The following is an 18,042-nucleotide window of genomic DNA, read 5'->3' on the forward strand; positions in this document are numbered from 1 at the left end:
GGACAGAGTTTCACCGTGTTAGCCAGGATGGTCTCGTTCTCCTGACCTCGTGATCCGCCCGTCTCGTCCTCCCAAAGTGCTGGGATTACAGGCTTGAGCCACCGCGCCTGGCCTAATTTTTGTATTTTTAGTAGAGACAGGGTTTTGCTATGTTGGCCAGGCTGGTCTTGAACTCCTGGCCTCAAGTGATCCTCCCGCTTCAGGCTCCCAAAGTGTTAGGATTACATGCGTGAGCCACCACATCCAGCCACTCCCCATCATTTTAGAATGGTATTCTGCAAATGTTTTTCTTCAAACTGAGTGATTCAGGTCTACGGTTAAGCTACAGAGATCCTGCTCCCCTTTTCTTCCTAGAAATCCCATTTTACTTGGAATCAAGTTGCACTGCAGGTTATTGAAGCATCACATCTGCTTACTTTGTGTCTCCCTGCTGATTGACCTGTGTTTTTTTTCTGTTTTTTGTTTTTTGTTTTTTTGAATTTTAATATTCAGCTAATAGTTTCTAGGGGAACTTGAATATATTTTTGAAATTGTTTACTTTTAGTCATTATACTCAATTTTAAGAAAATATAAATATACTTACCTCAGTTGATTTTTCTTCCTTTTAGTATAAGCAATGCCTTGAATTTCAAGAAACCATGTGAAACAAAAGTTATGTTTGTATGCGGTTTTCTCGTTTACAAACCTTTTCCACATATCTCACTTGATTCTTCTACCAATCACTTCCAGTAGCAATGCATGTTGCTACTTGATGTTTTATTTGATTTGCTTTTTTTTTTTTTTTTTGAGATGGAGTCTCACTCTGTCACCCAGTGCAGTGGCGCAATCTTGGCTCACTGCAACCTCCTCCACCCAGGTTCAAGCGATTCTCCTGCCTCAGCCTCTTGAGTAGCTGGGACTACAGGCACGCACTACCATGCCCAGCTAATTTTTATATTTTTAGTAGAGATGGGGTTCACCATGATGACCAGGCTGGTCTCAAACTCCTGACCTCAGATGATCCACCTGCCTCAGCCTGAGTTGTTTTTAAACTGGTTATGAGAAATTAAATTATTTTTCTAAGGCCATATGGCTACTAAATGGCCCTTTACATCTTGGTCCCATCCACTTCTAAAACTGTAATACTTGCTTTTTCATTCTTATGCTTTACCTCTAGCCACCGAATTTTTCACTATTAAACATAAGCATGTCACTGTTAAGCTATCAAACATGCTATATTCTTTCATTACGCTTTGCCTTGGCTTATACGTTATCATACAATTCATTTGGCAAATTTAGCAATCAAAACCTCATTGAAAGTCATGTCCTTTATGAGGACCTTTAAAACTTCTCCAACTAGAGTTATTTATATGTTAGTAAACCTATAGTATTTTGGTTGCTATCTGTATTATAGCACATATCTCATTGTATTGTAATAGCCTGTTTTCTTCCTTGAACATGAGTTACATGTTTTTACATTCTCAGCAACCAAGTCTCAAATGCTTGTTTAATGAAAAATGTGAGGTTCAGTGCTTTTCCCGCCATACAACATTGCCCAGAGAACTTTTAGAGCTTCAAAACATGCTTTCCTGGAATATCATAAAAATCATGTATTTATAGTATTGATATATAATACTGTACTTTTAGTATTTTATTAATTTTTTTAAATGGAGAGCCCAGCTATCATTTTACTGATTTTCAGAGAATAATGCCAATAATTAATAATTTGTTACAAAGGAGCTTATCCTTTTAAAACCAATCAATAAGTAAAATTTTTAAAATTAAAAAAATAAAGATCAAGCAAATGTTTTATGTTATTTAATAAAACTCATAATGTATATTGATTGACAGAAAAGGTGCTTATACTCTGAGTCACTCTTCTTGTAAGGGATACAGAAGATCTAAAGTAAGCAGAAACCAATGGATTCTTTTTAATGTTAATTTTTTTAAGCACACATGGGACTGTTAAGAGTATTTGAAGTAATATAAGTCTATGAAATACAAGAACAGCCTTTGGAAACATACCAGATGGTTTTGCAACCAGGTTACAACTGCACTATGAGTTTCCTAACTAGTCTTTGTTGCTTTACTGAAAGCATAATCTTTGTCTCAAGTGGGCATATTCATTTAAGCAAGGCAGTTTGAAAACAATGGTAAAAAGAAAAGGTGAAATCTTATTTCTTTAAATTGTTTCATTAACAGAAGTACCTTTCTACCATACCACAGAATGCTTTAAACATAAATCAAACTGGAACCAAAATACAGTGGCACACTGACTTTCCATTGACTTTCAATATTCTTCTGTAGTGTTGACAATAGTCATCTTCCTATCCTTCCCAGTGTTATTATGGTCTGTTGCCTTGGAGCCTATAGGTTACTGTAAAATAATATCAAAAAATAATGCCCTATAAAATTTAGATTTTTTTTAGTCTTTGTAGAAAAATTGAACATTTATGTTACTCTTCACCCCCTCAAAATCCTATGATAATAAAGGAATGAAAATGTCAAACCTACAATGTTACAAAGAGAGAGAGGAGACAGTGACAGACAAGTAGTATCAACAAATTTTGAACACTGGAAAACAGATGAATGACTGAGTGACTTAGCAGGCAAGACAAAGCTGAAATTTAAATCTACATTGATGATAGTCAACAAGAACTTTCAGATTCATGGATGAAAAAGCCTAGGATTTGGAGCAATCTAAAATGTCAATGAAAGTGAGGTTTAAAAACAGGTGGTTTGGTTGCAAGTTAGTATAAGAAACAATTAGCCCCCTCTCTCACCCAGGTTTATTTCTGGAAAGATTGAACAACAGAGTCTCCATATTCTTCAACACCAGGCACAGCTGAGTATGTATTAAAGATGGAGGTTTATATTATATATGGGGATTCTACATACTGAATGTGAGAACTCCATTCCCCTTTTCTTTTTAGCTCTGAGCAGACTGACAATCAGTCTTACGTCTCCCAAGGGTGTAGAATTCCTCTTTAGGGAAACTGACCACCCCATGAGAAAGCATCTACAAATTGGCCTGGTTCCTACCAAATTACCCTATAGCAAACTTCCCAGCGTATAAGCTCTACCCATACATTCAGAGCTGCCAATCATTGTTTTAGTGCCTTACTCTTAAGTGCAGAGTCTTCACCAGATTGTCAAAGTCTCTAACATGAAAAACAGACCAAAACAACAACAAAAACAAAACAAATACAACAAAGCAAACAAAAACAGAGGAGAAGAACTCTGAGAAAATAGAAACAGCACAACAGACTAGAACAAGGATTGGCCAGTGCTTTCTATAAAGGGCCAGACAGTACAGTAGTCTCTCCTTAACCAGAGAAGATAGATTCCACAACTTCCACTAAATGCCTGAAACTATGGGTAGTACCAAACTCTGTGTATACTGTGTTTTTTCTATCTGATAACCAAGATGGCTACTAAATGACTAACAGGCAAAAAGAGTATACAGCGTGGACATGGTGGACAAAGGGATGATTAACATCCTGAGTGGGACAGCATGAGATTTTTATCATGCAGCTCAGAAAGGCATGCATTTTAAAATGTATGAATTATTTCTGGAATTTTCCATTTAATATTTTTGGACATTTGACCATGAGTAACTTTGACCACAGGCAAGATTGCAGCTGTAGGGGACTACTGTGTATGTTTTTTCCTTAATCCTCTTAAAAATGATCACTTGAGGTCAGCAGTTTGAGACCAGCCTGGCCAACATGGTGAAACCCCATTTCTACTAAAAATACAAAAATTAGCTGGGTATGGTGGTGCACGCCTGTAATGCCAGCTACTCAGGAGGCTGAGGGAAGAGAATCACTTGAACCCGGGAGGTGGAGGTTGCAGTGAGCCGAGGTTGCACCACTGTACATCAGCCTGGGCGACAGAATGAGACGCTTTCTCAAAAAAAAAAAAAAAAAGTGAAGACCATTCCTACACATTGGAGGCTGTACAAAACAAGACATGGGTTATTTTGTGGGCACTACAGGCTATAGTTTGCCAACCCCAGATAGGAGAAATCTTCAAAAAAATATTAATATGCATAGAGATGTACCATATTGCCTCCATGAAACAAGAACAAAAGAATAAGAAGTTCTTAGAAATTAACATGATACCAACAAATTTTAAATGCATAATAGGGCTTGGAAGATAAAATTGAAATTTTCCAGATCAAAAAGAGAAAGCGGGAAAGAAGAACTAGAAAATTAGAGGATCAGTATGCAATAACCAACTTCTGATAAATAGGAGGCCCAGATCATGAGAACAGAAAAAATAAAGGAAAGAAACATCTCAGAGAAATAACTCAAGAAAATTTCTCAGAATTGAATAACATGATTTCCTGATTGAAGGGGCTCACTAAGGCACAGGTAAAGGAGGAAAAGCTACAAAGCACTTCACTGTGTCCTTTCCAAGTACCAGCGGATAAAGAAAAAGTCTTAAAATCTTCCAAAGACAAAAAGACATGTCTCTATCTCACAAAAGATAGAGAATCAGAATCACAACAGACTTCTGAAAAGCAACACTGAAACCAAAAAAATAGAAAAAATTGTCTTCAAATATTTTAGGGATATTTTGGATTTATAACTTAAGTTCTATTCAAGCCAAACTAACAAACTATAAGACAAAATAAAACCTTCAACATATAAGGACCTAAAACATTTGCTTCAAATGGACACTTTCTCAAGATGTTACTGGAAGATGTGCTCCATCAAAATAAAAAAAAAAAAATTCAAAAAGGAATATCAAGGATGCAGGAAACTAGGGTTACAATCCAGAATAGAGGCAAAGATAATTCCTAAAACAACCAGGAAGGAAAACTGTGGGATGATAGCAGTGCGGCAAGTAGTCCAAATTGAGTTCAGAGGATGGAAGATTTGACCATACTGGGAAGAATTTTTACAGCTGTGGCATGGTTTGGGGATTAATTAATGATAGAAAACATTAAAAAATTAATCCATAAGAAGAAGAGGCAGTTATTAACTCCAGGGAAGGCAAAAAGTCTTGTACAATAAAGGAAATGTAATTATAGTGCACTCTGTGACTCAGTTGTTAATATTCCCAGGAAGGGATGGTGAAGTATCAGTGGTATAAGAGAAATAAACATCTTCCACAGGAGAGAATCAGTACGTAAGTTCTCAAGTTCAAAAACCAAGAAGTAGCAGTAGGATGAATATTCCTTAGAAAAATGGAGATAAAAACCAGAAGAGCTACCTAAAAAATTGAAAGCAATTGTTTCCGAGGAATGGGAATTGTAAACAGGAGGTGGGTGGGGAAAGGACAGTTACGTTTTTCACTGAAAACATGAAACTATGTGTTTGTGTTTCTTTGATAAAAGTTAAAATTTACAAAGCTAAAATTAAATTAACTTTAAAAAATAGTTTGAGCGTTTCAGTCCTAGATAAGATGAAGTAAGCATATTTAATAGTCTAAAAAACCTAGACAGAATATGTGGAATAGCTGTTTGAGAACTCTGAAAAGTAAGCACTAGTAGGTAGATTAAGAAAGGAGACCAGAATTCAAAATACCAATGATCTAACTCAAGTAACTATTTAATACCAGATAAAGTAGAATTCCAAGCAAATAAAATTAGGGATAAAAGAGAACATTACATAATGATAACAGGGTGAATTCACCAAGAAGACGTAAGAATCATAAATGTGTATGCACCCCAAAACAGGGTTTCAAAATACATGAAGCAAAAACTGACAGATCTGAAGAGAAAAATAGACAAATATACAATTATAGTTGGAAACTTCAAAATTCCTCTCAGTAACAGAACTAGTAGACAAACTAATAAAGATATAGATGACTTGAGCAACATTATTAGCCAACTCAAGTCCAGTATGTTCTCTGACAGTAATGGAATTAAACTACTAATCTAATTTAAACTAGAAATCAATAACAGAAAAATGTCCAAATACTTGGAAATTAAGCAGCATATTTCTAAATAATCCATAGACAAAACAGCAAGTTTCAAGTAAAATTAGAAAATATTTTGACCTGATCAAAAATGAAAATACAGCATATCAAAATGTAAGGACTGCAGCTAAAGCAGTGCTCAAATGGATATTTATATCATTAAATGCTTATTTTAGGAAAAAAATCCTCAAATCAGTGATCTTAGTTTCTACCTTATGAAGCTAGAAAAACAAGAGCTAAATAAATGTGAGGCAAACAGGAAAAAAAGGAATAATAAAAACAAGTATAAATTGATGAATTGTAACAAAAATAATGAAATCAGAGAAATTAAAATTAAGCTGTTTGAACTAAGAGTTGAGCTACCATTCAACTCAGCAATTCCATTACTGATTATATGCCCAAACGAAAATAAATCATTCTGCCAAATAGACACATGCAGCTGTGTGTTAATCAGCACAATTCACAAAAGCAAAGACATAGAAGCAACTCAAATACCTATCAACGGTGGACTGGATAAAGAAAATATGGTACATAGACACCATGGAATACTGCACAGCTATTAAAAAGGAACGAAATCATGTCCTTGCAGCGACATGGATGCAACTGGAGGCCATTATGCTAAGCAAACTAACACAGAAACAGAAAACCAAATACCATATGTTCCCACTTATAAATGGGAGATAATGGGTACACATGTACGTAAAGATGGGAACACAGACACTAGGGAATGTAAGAGGAGGCAGAGAAGGAGGGAAGCAAGAGTTGAAAAACTACCTATTGTGTTCTATGCTTACTTTCTGGGTAATAGGTTCAACTGTACTCCAAACTCCAACATCATGCAATATAACCTTGTAACAAACCTGCACATGTACTCCCAGAATCTAAAATAAAATAAAAGTTGAAAAAGAAAAAAAAATAGACTCTTTGAAAAGATTGATAAAATTGATAAACCTCTAGCAAAATTAGCAAAGAAAAAAAAGAGAAGCCACAATTACTAATATCAAGAATAAAAGAGGTATTAATAGTATAACTACAGACTCCACAGACATTAAAAGAATAATATGGGAATACTATGAACAACTGTATACATATACATTTGATAACTTAGATGAAGTAGATTAATTCCACAAATCCCACAAAATACCAAAATTCATCCAAGATGAAACAGATAACATGAATAGCTATCCAGCAAAGAAACAGAATTCATAGTTAAAAGCCATCTAAAAAATTATCTACCCAGATGTATTCACTAACAAATATTACCAAACATTTTAAAGAAGAAATAACACAAATTTTACATGATGTCTTCTAAAAAATAGAAGATGTAATCCTTCTCAGTTTATTTTATGAGGCCAAGATGGAATCGATAACATGTATAGCTATATAGCAAAGAAATAGAATCCATAGTTAAAAGCCTTCTAAAACATTCTCCACCCAGATGTGTTCACTAGCAAATATTACCAAACATTTAAAGAAGAAATAACACAAATTTTATATAATCTCTTCTGAAAAATAGATGCAATCCTTTCCAATTTATTTTATGAGACCAGAATTAACCAGCAATCAAAACCAGATGAGGACTACAAAAACAAAAGAAAAAGGAGGAGGGGGGAAGAAAACTGTAAGAGCCTAAAAATAAAACTGCACACCTACAACCATCTGATCTTTGACAAAGTTAGCAAAAATAAGCAATGGGGAAAGGACTCCTTGTTCAATAAATGGTGCTGGAGTAATTGGCTTGCTATATGCAGAAGAATGAAACTGGACCCCCTCCCTTTTACCCTATACAAAAATCAACTCAAGATGGATTAAAATGAACTCAACGTGGATTAAAGATTTAAGTGTAAGACCTCAAACTATAAAAATCCTAGAAGAAAACCTAGGAAATACTGTTCTAAACATCCGACTTGGCAAAGAATTTGTGACTAAGTCCTCAAAAGCAACTGCAACAAAATAAAAATTGACAAGTGGGACCTAACTGGCTAGCCATATGCAGAAGATTGAAACTGGACCCCCTTCCTTACACTATATACAACAACCAACTCAGGGTGAATTAAAGACTTAAATGTAAAACCTTAAACTAAAAACCCTTGAGGAAAACCTTGGAAATACCATTCTGGACATAGGCTCTAGAAAGATTTCATGATGAAGACACCAAAAGCAATTGCAACAAAAACAAAATCGACAAATGGGACTTAATTAAACTACAGAGCTTCTGCACAGCAAAATATCAATAGAGTAAAGACAACCCAGAGAATGGGAGAAAATGTTTGCAAACTATGTATCTTACAAACATCTAATATCCAGAATCCATAAGGAACTTAAATTGACAAGCAAAAAACAACCCCATTAAAAAGTGGCCAAAGGACATGAACAGACATTTCTCAAAAGGAGACATGCATGTGGCCAAGAAGCATATGAAAAGATGTTCAACATGCTAATCATTAGAGAAATGCAAATCAAAACCACAATGCGGCTGGGCGCGGTGGCTCACACCTGTAATCTCAACACTGGGAGGGCAAGGCGGGCGGGTCACTTGAGGTCAGGAGTTCAAGACCACTTTGCCCAATATGGTGAAACCCCATCTCTACTAAAAATACAAAAATTAGCTGGGCATTGTGACACATAACTGTAATTCCAGCTACTTGGGAGGCTAAGGCAGGAGAATTGTTTGAAACGAGGAGGTGAAGGTTGCAGTGAGCTGGGATTGTGCCACTGCACTTCAGCCTGGGCAACAGAGTGAGACTCTGTCTCCAAAACACACACACACAAGATAACATCTCATACCAGTCAGAGTGGCTATCGTTAAAAAGTCAAAAAAAAAAAAAACACAGATGCTGGTGGCAAGGTTACAAAGAATAGGGACCACATATATACTGCTGGTGGGGACGTAAATTAGTTCAGCCACTGTGGAAAGCAGTTTGTTGATTTCTGAAAGAAGTTAAAGCAGAAGTACTGTTCAACCCAACAATTCTATTATTGGATATATACCCAAAGGAATGTAAATCATTCTCCCATAAAGATATATGTATCTGTATGTTCATCACAGCACTGTTCACAGTAGCAAAGATGTGGAATCAACCTAAATGCCTATTGATAGTAGACTGGATTAAGAAAATGTGGTACATAAACACAATGGAATACTATGCAACCATAAAAAAGAATAAGATCATGTCCTTTGCAGCAACATGAATGGAGCTGGAGGCTATTCTAAATGAACTAATGCAGGAACAGAAAACCAAATACCACATGTTCTCACTTATACACGGGAGCTAAACATCAAGTATATGTGGACAGAGAAGGGAACAATAGACACCAGGGCCTACTTGAGGGTGGAGAGTAGGAGGAGAGTGAGGAAAACTACCTGTTGGATACTATGCTGCTTTTTACCTGGGTGACAAAATAATCTGTCCCAATTTGTCACAACAAATCCCCATGACATGCAATTTGCCTCTGAAACAAACCTGCACATGTATTCCTGAAACTAAAATAAAAGTTAAAAAAAAAACAACAACTGTAGATCAATATCCCTCTGAAACACAGATGAAGATGTCCTTTATAGAGTGCCAGCAAATTGGGTGAGGTCCTCAAAAATGGCAGAACAAAGACCTTTAAAATTTCTAAAAGCAATGAGAAAATAGGCAAAAATAAGTTAGAATCAACTTTATCAAAACTCTGGGTATTAATCAAAAGTTACAGCATTCTAGGAAGCATTTACTCCTTAAAAATAGCTGAATTACAGTAAGAACAGTAAGCTTTGTGGTATTTTAACTTGCTCTGTTCTCACCTCTCTCCAAGTTCACAATAGCCTGAAAAATCAACAGCCTGAAATCATGAGAAAAGCCAGCAACCTGACAGTCATTGGAAGGAGCAAAACGGGGCTGGAGAACATTTCCAGAGAATTATGTGACCTACCTGGGAGTTTCCTGGAAGACCCCACTCACAAGGCTATCTTTATTTGACCTGACTCAGAGCTCACCCAGCCAGCTGTTTAACTTCACAGCTACCTGAGACAATGAATGACATTTGGGGCAAGTGAGAGGCTAGCCAAAAAATGTAACGAGAAAAGCTGAGGAATGCGATGTGCATAGAGAGCTTTTAAAGTTCTGACATATTCCTGGGATTTTAGTGGCCATGCATATGTGTAGGACTGTGCATGTGACCAGTGATGTGGACATGCCAAGAAAAGACCTGAAAAGGCCTTAAGCTATCACTTTGGTACTCTACTGAATCAGGAAGTGAAATCAAGATCAGAGTTATTACCTACCTTGCTGAGGATTGAAATTATGTCCCAATACATGCAGAGACTGTTGGCAAAGAATGGGAGACATGATGATTCTAGACATTTAAGGAAATCTCTGTCTAATTATTAGCTGACTACTAAGTTAACCAAGCAGTCTTCAATGACCACACGTGAGAGAATACAGACTTTACAGTATTATTTTAGGTAAATTACAAGAACAAAAAACCTTGAAGAGGGAGAATAATCTGATTACTGTATTTGCCACATTATATTATTTAAAATGTACTGTTTTAAACAGAAATCATGACACATAACAAAGTATAACTGTACACTAAGAGAAAAAAAAATAATAGAAACTATCCCTGAGGGAACCCAGACATTTGTCTTAGTAGACAAAGCTATGCGTTAGGAGAGACAGCTAGTTCAAATATGTTCAATAACTAAGCAAACTGTATCAAAAACTATGAGAATGATGTCTTACCTCACTAAATAGGGAATATCAATAAAGAGATAAAATTTGCTTAACAAAAACCTAATTGCAATTCTGGAGTTGGAAAGTATAATAGCTAAAATGAAATATTCATTACAGGGGCCCAACAGCAGATTTAAGCAGGCAGAAGAAAGAATTGATTTACTTAAACATCAATTGAGGTTATTCACTCTGAGGAACAGAAAGAAAAACAATGAAGAACAACTAGCATAATCTCAGAGACCTGTAGAACCTCATCAATTGTACCAACATATGCATATGTGGAGTCCCAAAAGGACAGAAGAGAAAAAATAACAGAAAGAATACTTGAAGAATTATGGCTGAAAATGTTCTGAATTTGATTAAAAACATTAATTTATACATCCAAGAAGATAAGTGAACTCCAAGTAGGATGAACTCAGGGAGATTCCTATCTAGATGGTTGAAATCAAACAGCCAGAAGACAGAATCTAGAAAGCAGCAAGAGAGAAATAACTCATCATGTACAAAACATCCTCCAGACCAGGAAGCAGTTAATTGACACGGTCAAAGTGCTGAAAGAAAATGACCGTCAACTAAGAATACTATATCTAACAAAACTGTCCTTCAGAAATAAGGTAAAAAAACATTTTTTTTTTTTTTTTTTTTTTTTTGAGACGGAGTCTTGCTCTGTCGCCCAGGCTGGAGTGCAGTGCCGGGGATCTCAGCTCACTTGGCCACCTCCGCCTCCGGGTTCACGGCCCATTTCTCCTGCCTCAGGGGGGCCCTCCTGCAGTAAGCTGGGACCACAGTTCGCCCGCCACCTCGGCCCCCCGGGGCTAATTTTTTTGTATTTTTGGTAGAGACGGGGTTTTCGCCGTGTTAGCCAGGATTGGGGTCTCGAACTCCTGACCTCGTGATCGCCCGTCTCGGACCTCCAAAGTTGCTGGGCATTACAGGCTTGTCAGCCACGCGCGCCCGGCCAAGGTAAAAATTAAGATATTCCCAAATAAACAAAAACCAAGAGAATTACTCTGTAGCAAACTTGTCCTACAAGAATTACTAAAAGGAGTCTTCCAGGCTGAAATGAAAGGATATTAGGAAGTAAGTCAAATGCACATGATGAAATAAAGAATACCCACAAAGATAATGACATAGGTAAATATAAAAGTTAATATAAATGTATTTCTTGCTTATAATTCTTTTCTCCTGATTTTTTAAAAGAGCAACTGCATAAAATAATTGTAAATCTGTGGTGATTGTCTTGTGGGTTGCCAAGACCACCTTCAAGTTCAGTAATTCACTTGGGACAGTTAGATAGCCTCAGGATATAACTGTATACATGGCTAGGATTTATTACAGTGAAATGATAGCAAGCACAATCAGCAAAGAGAACAGAACATGTGCATGGGACAAAGTCCAGGGAGCCAGTCTTAAGCTTCTAAGTGTCCTCTCCCAGTGCAGTTACACAGAACACACTTCCCCAAGCGATGAGTTGTGGCAACACGCATGAAATATTTCCAATCAGAGGAACTCATTAACACCCAGGGATTTTATTGGGGCTGGTCTGCCTAGCAGTTTCCAGAAGACTAGACTCTCAAAAGGAGAATAAGTATTCAGCATTAATATATTGTTTACTCAAACAGTTTAGGCACAGTGAGACTCTCTTATCAGTCAATCACAGGAACCCTCCTGAATCTAAGTTTTCATTCATCAGCCCAGAGCCACCTTTAAACAGACCTTTCTAGGGATAAATAATCCAACCTACAATGTTAATTCTTCTGCACCAGCATACAATGTTTAAAGATATAATTTATATGACAATAACAACCCAAAGGTGATAGGTGAGGGAACAGAAGGACCATTTTTGTGTACTATTGAAATTAAGTTGGTAATGATACTGACTAGGTTATTACTTGTTGATGTGTTTATTATACTCTTCAACCACTAATAAAAATAATTTAGAAAATATAGTAATGTAAATGATAAGAGAATTAAAATTATATACTGGTGTCTATTGGAGAAAATGGAAAGTAATGGAAAGACAGAAGAACAAAATACATAAGGCATATAGAAAGCAAATAGCAAAGTGGGTATTTTACAAAATAGCTAAGTAAATCCTACCTTAACAGTAATTACATTAAATATAAATGGATTAAACACTCCAGTCTAAAGGCAAAGTTTGGCTGAATGGATTGAAAATAATATGATATATACTGTCTGCAAGAGAAACACTAGTTTATAAAACATAAATAGGTTGAAAATAAAATGATGGGAAAGACATACCATGCAAATAGTAAACAAAAGAGAGCTGGTTTGGTTATACTAATAGATAAAATAGACCCTTAAGACAAAATAAATGTTAATGGAAACAATTAACATTTTATAATGATAAAAATGCCATCCGGCCTGCAATCCTAGCACTTTGGGAGGCTGAGGTGGGCAGATTGCTTGAGCCCTCAAGTCTAGCCTAGGCAACATGATGAAACCCTGTCTCTACTAAAAGTACAAAAAAATTAGCCGGGTGTAGGGGCATGTACCTATAATCCCTGCTATTCAGGAGACTGAGGTGGGAGAATCACCTGAGCCCAGGAAGTTGAGGCTGCAGTGAGCCATGATCTCACTACTGCACTCCAGCCTGGGCAACAGGAGTGAGACTCTTGTCTCAAAAAAAAAAAAAAAAACAACAGCCATTCTCTGAAGAATGTATAACAAGTCAAAACATGTGCAATTATAAACATATGTAGTTAACATAAAAGGCCCCAAAACACATCTAGCAAAAAGCACCAGAAATCAAGAATTTAGTAATACTTGGAGACTTCCATACCCTACTCAATAATGGATAGAACAACTAGAAGGAAAATCAACAGGAAATAAAGTTTGTAGTTTTGTTGGTTTGAACAAAACTACAAACCAACGACTACAAACAAACCTAACAGACATCTGTAGCACACTTCACCCAACAACAGGAGAATATGCATTCTCCTCAAGTGAACGTGACACATTCTTCAGGATAGACCATCCATTCATCCATAAAATATAAAATAAGTTTCCATAAATGTTAAGAGGTTGAAATCATTACAAGTATTATTTCTGACCACAATGAAATAAACCAGAACTCAATAATGGAAGGAAAAATGGAAAATTCACAAATACATGGAAATTCAATGACACACTTTTAAATAACCAATGGGTCAAAGAAGAAATCAGAAGGAAAATTGAAAAACACATTGTGATAAATGAAAATGGAAACAATGTCCCAAAATTTGGGGGACACAGTGAAAGTACTGCTCCCAGGGAAATTTTAAAAAGCTGTAAACATCTAGGCTGGGCGTGGTGGCTCATGCCTGTAATCCCAGTAGTTTGGGAGGTTGAGGTGGGTGGATTACCTGAGGTCAGGAGTTTGAGACGAGCCTGGCCAACATGGTGAAACCCCATCTCTACTAAAAATACAAAATTTAGCCAGGCGTGGTGGCACAGGCCTGTAATCCCAGCTACTTGGGAGGCTGAGGCAGGAGAATTGCTTGAGTCCAGGAGGTGGAGGTTGCAAGGAGCTGAGAGCATGCCACTGCACTCCAGCCTGGCTGACAGAGCGAGAGACTATCTCAAAAAAAAAAAAAAAAAAAAAACTGTAAACATCTGTATTTTAAAAGAATAAACATCTGGAATCAATAGTCTAACCTTCCACCTTAAGGAATTAGGAAAAAAAGAGCAAACTAAACCCAAAGCAAGGCAATCAAAGGAAATACTAGAGATTGGAAAGGAAATAAATGAAATAGAGAATTCAAAAAACAGTAGAGAATAACCAAGGTAACAAAAGTTGATTTGTTGAAAAGATCAACAAAATTGACAGACCTGTACCAAGACTGACCAAAGAAAATACAGAGAACTTCTAATTTACTAAAATTAGAAATGAAAGAGATGTTACTACCTTACAGAAATACAAAGGATTATAAGAGAATACCTTCAAAAATTGTGTGATGCGGTGAAACTCCATCTCTACTAAAAATACAAAAAATTAGCCGGGCGTGGTGGTGGGCGCCTGTTGTCCCAGCTACTCAGGAGACTGAGGCAGGAGAATGGCGTGAACCCGGGAGGCGGGACTTGCAGTGAACCGAGATGGCGCCACTGCACTCCAGCCTGGGCGACAGAGCAAGACTCCGTCTCAAAAAAAAAAAAAAAAAATTGTGTGATGAGAAATAACTTAGATTAAATGGACAAATTCATAGATAGACACAAAATACTGAGAATATATCAAGAAGAAATAGAATATCTTTTTTTTCTTTTTCTTTTTTTTTGAGATGGAGTCTCACACTGTCACCTGGGCTGGAGTGCAGTGGCATTATCTCGGCTCACTGCAACCTCCGCCTCCCAGGTTCAAGCAATTCTCCTGCCTCAGCCTCCTGAGTAGCTGGGATTACAGGTGCCTGCCACCATGCCTGACTGTATTTTTAGTAGAGATGGTGTTTCACCATGTTGGTCAGGCTGGTATCGAACTCCTGACCTTGTGATCAGCCTGCCTCGGCCGCCCAAACTGCTGGGATTACAGGCATGAGCCACTGCGACCAGCTGAAATAGAATATCTGAATAGATGTATAACAAGTAAAGATAGAATTTGTCATCAAAACACTTCCCCCACTTTTTTTTTTTTTTTTTTCTTTTTTTTTTGAGACAAAGTCTCACTCTCGCTCAGGCTGGAATGCAGTGATGCGATCTCAGCTTACTGCAACCTCTACCTCCCAGGTTCAAGTGATTCTCCTGCCTCAGCCTCATGATTAAATGGCTTCACTGGTGAATTCTACCAAAAATTTACAGAAGAATTAGCATTAATCTTTCATTAACTCTAGCAAAAAATGGAAGAGAATTTTTACCAATTCATTCTATGTGGCCAGTATTATCTGATACTAAAACAAGTAAAATACATTACAAGAAAAGAAGATTGTACAGCAATATTTCATATGACTATAGAAATACAAGCCATTGACAGAATCAGCAACATACTAAAAGGATTATACACCACGACCAAGTAAGATTTATCCCAGCAATCCAAGATTGGTTCAACATGCTTTATAAAATCAGTTAATGTAATACACCATATTAACAGAAGACCAAAACCACATGATCTTCTAAAGATGCAAAAAAAAAAAAAAGCATAAAACACTATTCAACACATTTTCATGATGAAAATACTCAACAAAGTGGGAATATAAGGTTACTTACTTAGCTTTAATGAGGTCATCTATGAAAAACTCACAGCTAACATCACACTTAATCGTAAAAGACTGAAATGTTTTTCCTAAGTTCAAGATCACAACAGTGATTTTCACTCTTACCACTTCTGTTCAATATTGTATTGGAGGTTCTAACCAGGGCAGTGAGACAAGGAAAAGAAAGAAAGGTATACAGATTGGAAAGGAAGAAGCAGAACTATTTTTATTTGCGAATGATATATTACACACAGAAAATCCTAAGAAATCCATTTTTAAAATAGCAGAACTGATAGGTTCAGCAAGGTTTCAGGTTACAAGACCAATATTAAAAAAAAATGACATTTTATTCACTAGAGCCAAAAATCTAAAAATGAACTTAACAAAATTCCATTTAAAATAACATCAGAAAGAATAAAATACTTAGAAATATACTTAACTAAGGAGATGAAAGATCTATATATGGAAAACTGCAAAACATTATTGAATGAAAATTCTAAATAAATGGAAAGAATTCCATGTTCATGGATTAGAAGACTTATTGTTAAAATATCAGCACTCCCCTATATTGATATAGAGGTTAAATACAATACTAATCAAAATCCCAGCTGACTTTCTGGCAGAAATTGAGAAGCTGATTCTAAAATTATTATGGAAAGGCAAGGAACCCAGAACAGTCAAAACAATCTTGAAAAAGAAGAACATACTAGGAGAACAAACAGTTTTCTATTTCAAACTTATTACAAAGCCACACTAATCAAGACTATGTTGTACTGGCATCAAGACAGATGTATAGATCAATGGGTAGAATTGAGGGTCCATAAACAAATTCATACATCTACAGTGAATTGGTTTTTGACAAGAGTGCCAAGACAACTCAAAGAAAGAATAGTCTTTTCACCAGATGGTGTTGGGACAACTGGATATGTGCAAATAATGAAATTAGACTCCTACCTCATACCACATACAAAAGTTAACTCAAAGTGGATCAAAGACAGAAAAAGGTGAAAACAGGTATAAATTTTCTTGACCTTGTATTAGGCACTAGTTTCTCAGATCTGCTACCAGAAGCACAAGCAACCAAAGAAAAAGTAGATAAATTGGACTTTGTTATAGTTCAAATTTTTATTCTTCAATGGACAGTATCAAGAAATGGAAAAGACAACTCACATATGGAGAAAATATTTGCAAATCATGTGTAGCAGGATCTAGTATCCAGAATATATAAAGAACTCTTACAACTTAATAATAAAAAGACAAAATGGGCCATTAAAAATGGACCAATAATTTGAACAGACTTCTCCAAAAAAGGATACACAAATGGCCAGTAAGCACATAAAAATGATGATCAACATCATTGGTCGTCAGGGAAATGCAAATCAAAGCCGTAATGAAATATCATTTCACACTTCCTAGGGTAGATTTAATTTTAGAAGGGTATACAATAACAAGTGATGGTGAGGATGTGGAGATTTTGGAACCCTCATACATAGGAGGTGGGAATGTAAAATGTGCAGCTGCTTTGGAAGACAGTATGGCAGTGTTTGAAAAAGTTAAACATAGAATTACCATATGACTCACCAGTTCCACTTCTAGGTATATGCCCAAGAGAATAAAAAACATGTATTCATATAAAAACTTGTACCTGAATGTTTCTAGCAGCATTATTCATAGTAGCCAAAAAGTGGAAATATTAACTTATAAATAAAGTACTGAGAAATGATACAATATGAGTGAATCTTGAAAACATCACGTTCAGTGAAATATGCCAGATACAAAATACTACATATTGTATGATTCCACTTAAATGAAACCTCCAGAATCGGCAAATCTCTAAGGACAGAAAGATTAGTGGTTGCCAGAGGTAATGGGGAATAATTGGGATAATTTGGAGTAACAGCTAGTGGGCACAGGGTTTCTTTTTGGGGTGGTGAAAATGTTCTGGGATAGGTAAGTGGTATAGGTTATACAGCCTTGTAAATATACCAAAAACCATTGCATTGTACGTACACTTTAAAATTGTTTAATAATTATTAAAAGTATGTTTTATTTTTTAATGTATTTTTTAAAACTAGCAAATTGAATCCAAAATCTATAAAAGAATAATACACCATGACTAGGAATGCAAGGATGATTCAGTGTTTGAAAATGAACCAGTGTAATCTACCATATTAACAGTCAAAAGAAGAAAAACTACATGTTATGTCAATTGAATTTTAGAATATTTTGACAAAATT

At 36.1% G+C, this 18,042-nt stretch overlaps 1 protein-coding gene across 1 annotated transcript in view; it reads left to right on the forward strand.

Annotated features, from left to right (window-relative positions):
* The window catches only part of BRIP1 (BRCA1 interacting DNA helicase 1), a 195,283-nt gene that overhangs the window by 163,436 nt on the left and 13,805 nt on the right, over window positions 1–18,042 (forward strand).

Source organism: Rhinopithecus bieti, unplaced genomic scaffold (assembly GCF_001698545.2).
Source record: "Rhinopithecus bieti isolate Rb0 unplaced genomic scaffold, ASM169854v2 scaffold_5497, whole genome shotgun sequence".
Lineage (NCBI taxonomy): Eukaryota > Metazoa > Chordata > Mammalia > Primates > Cercopithecidae > Rhinopithecus > Rhinopithecus bieti.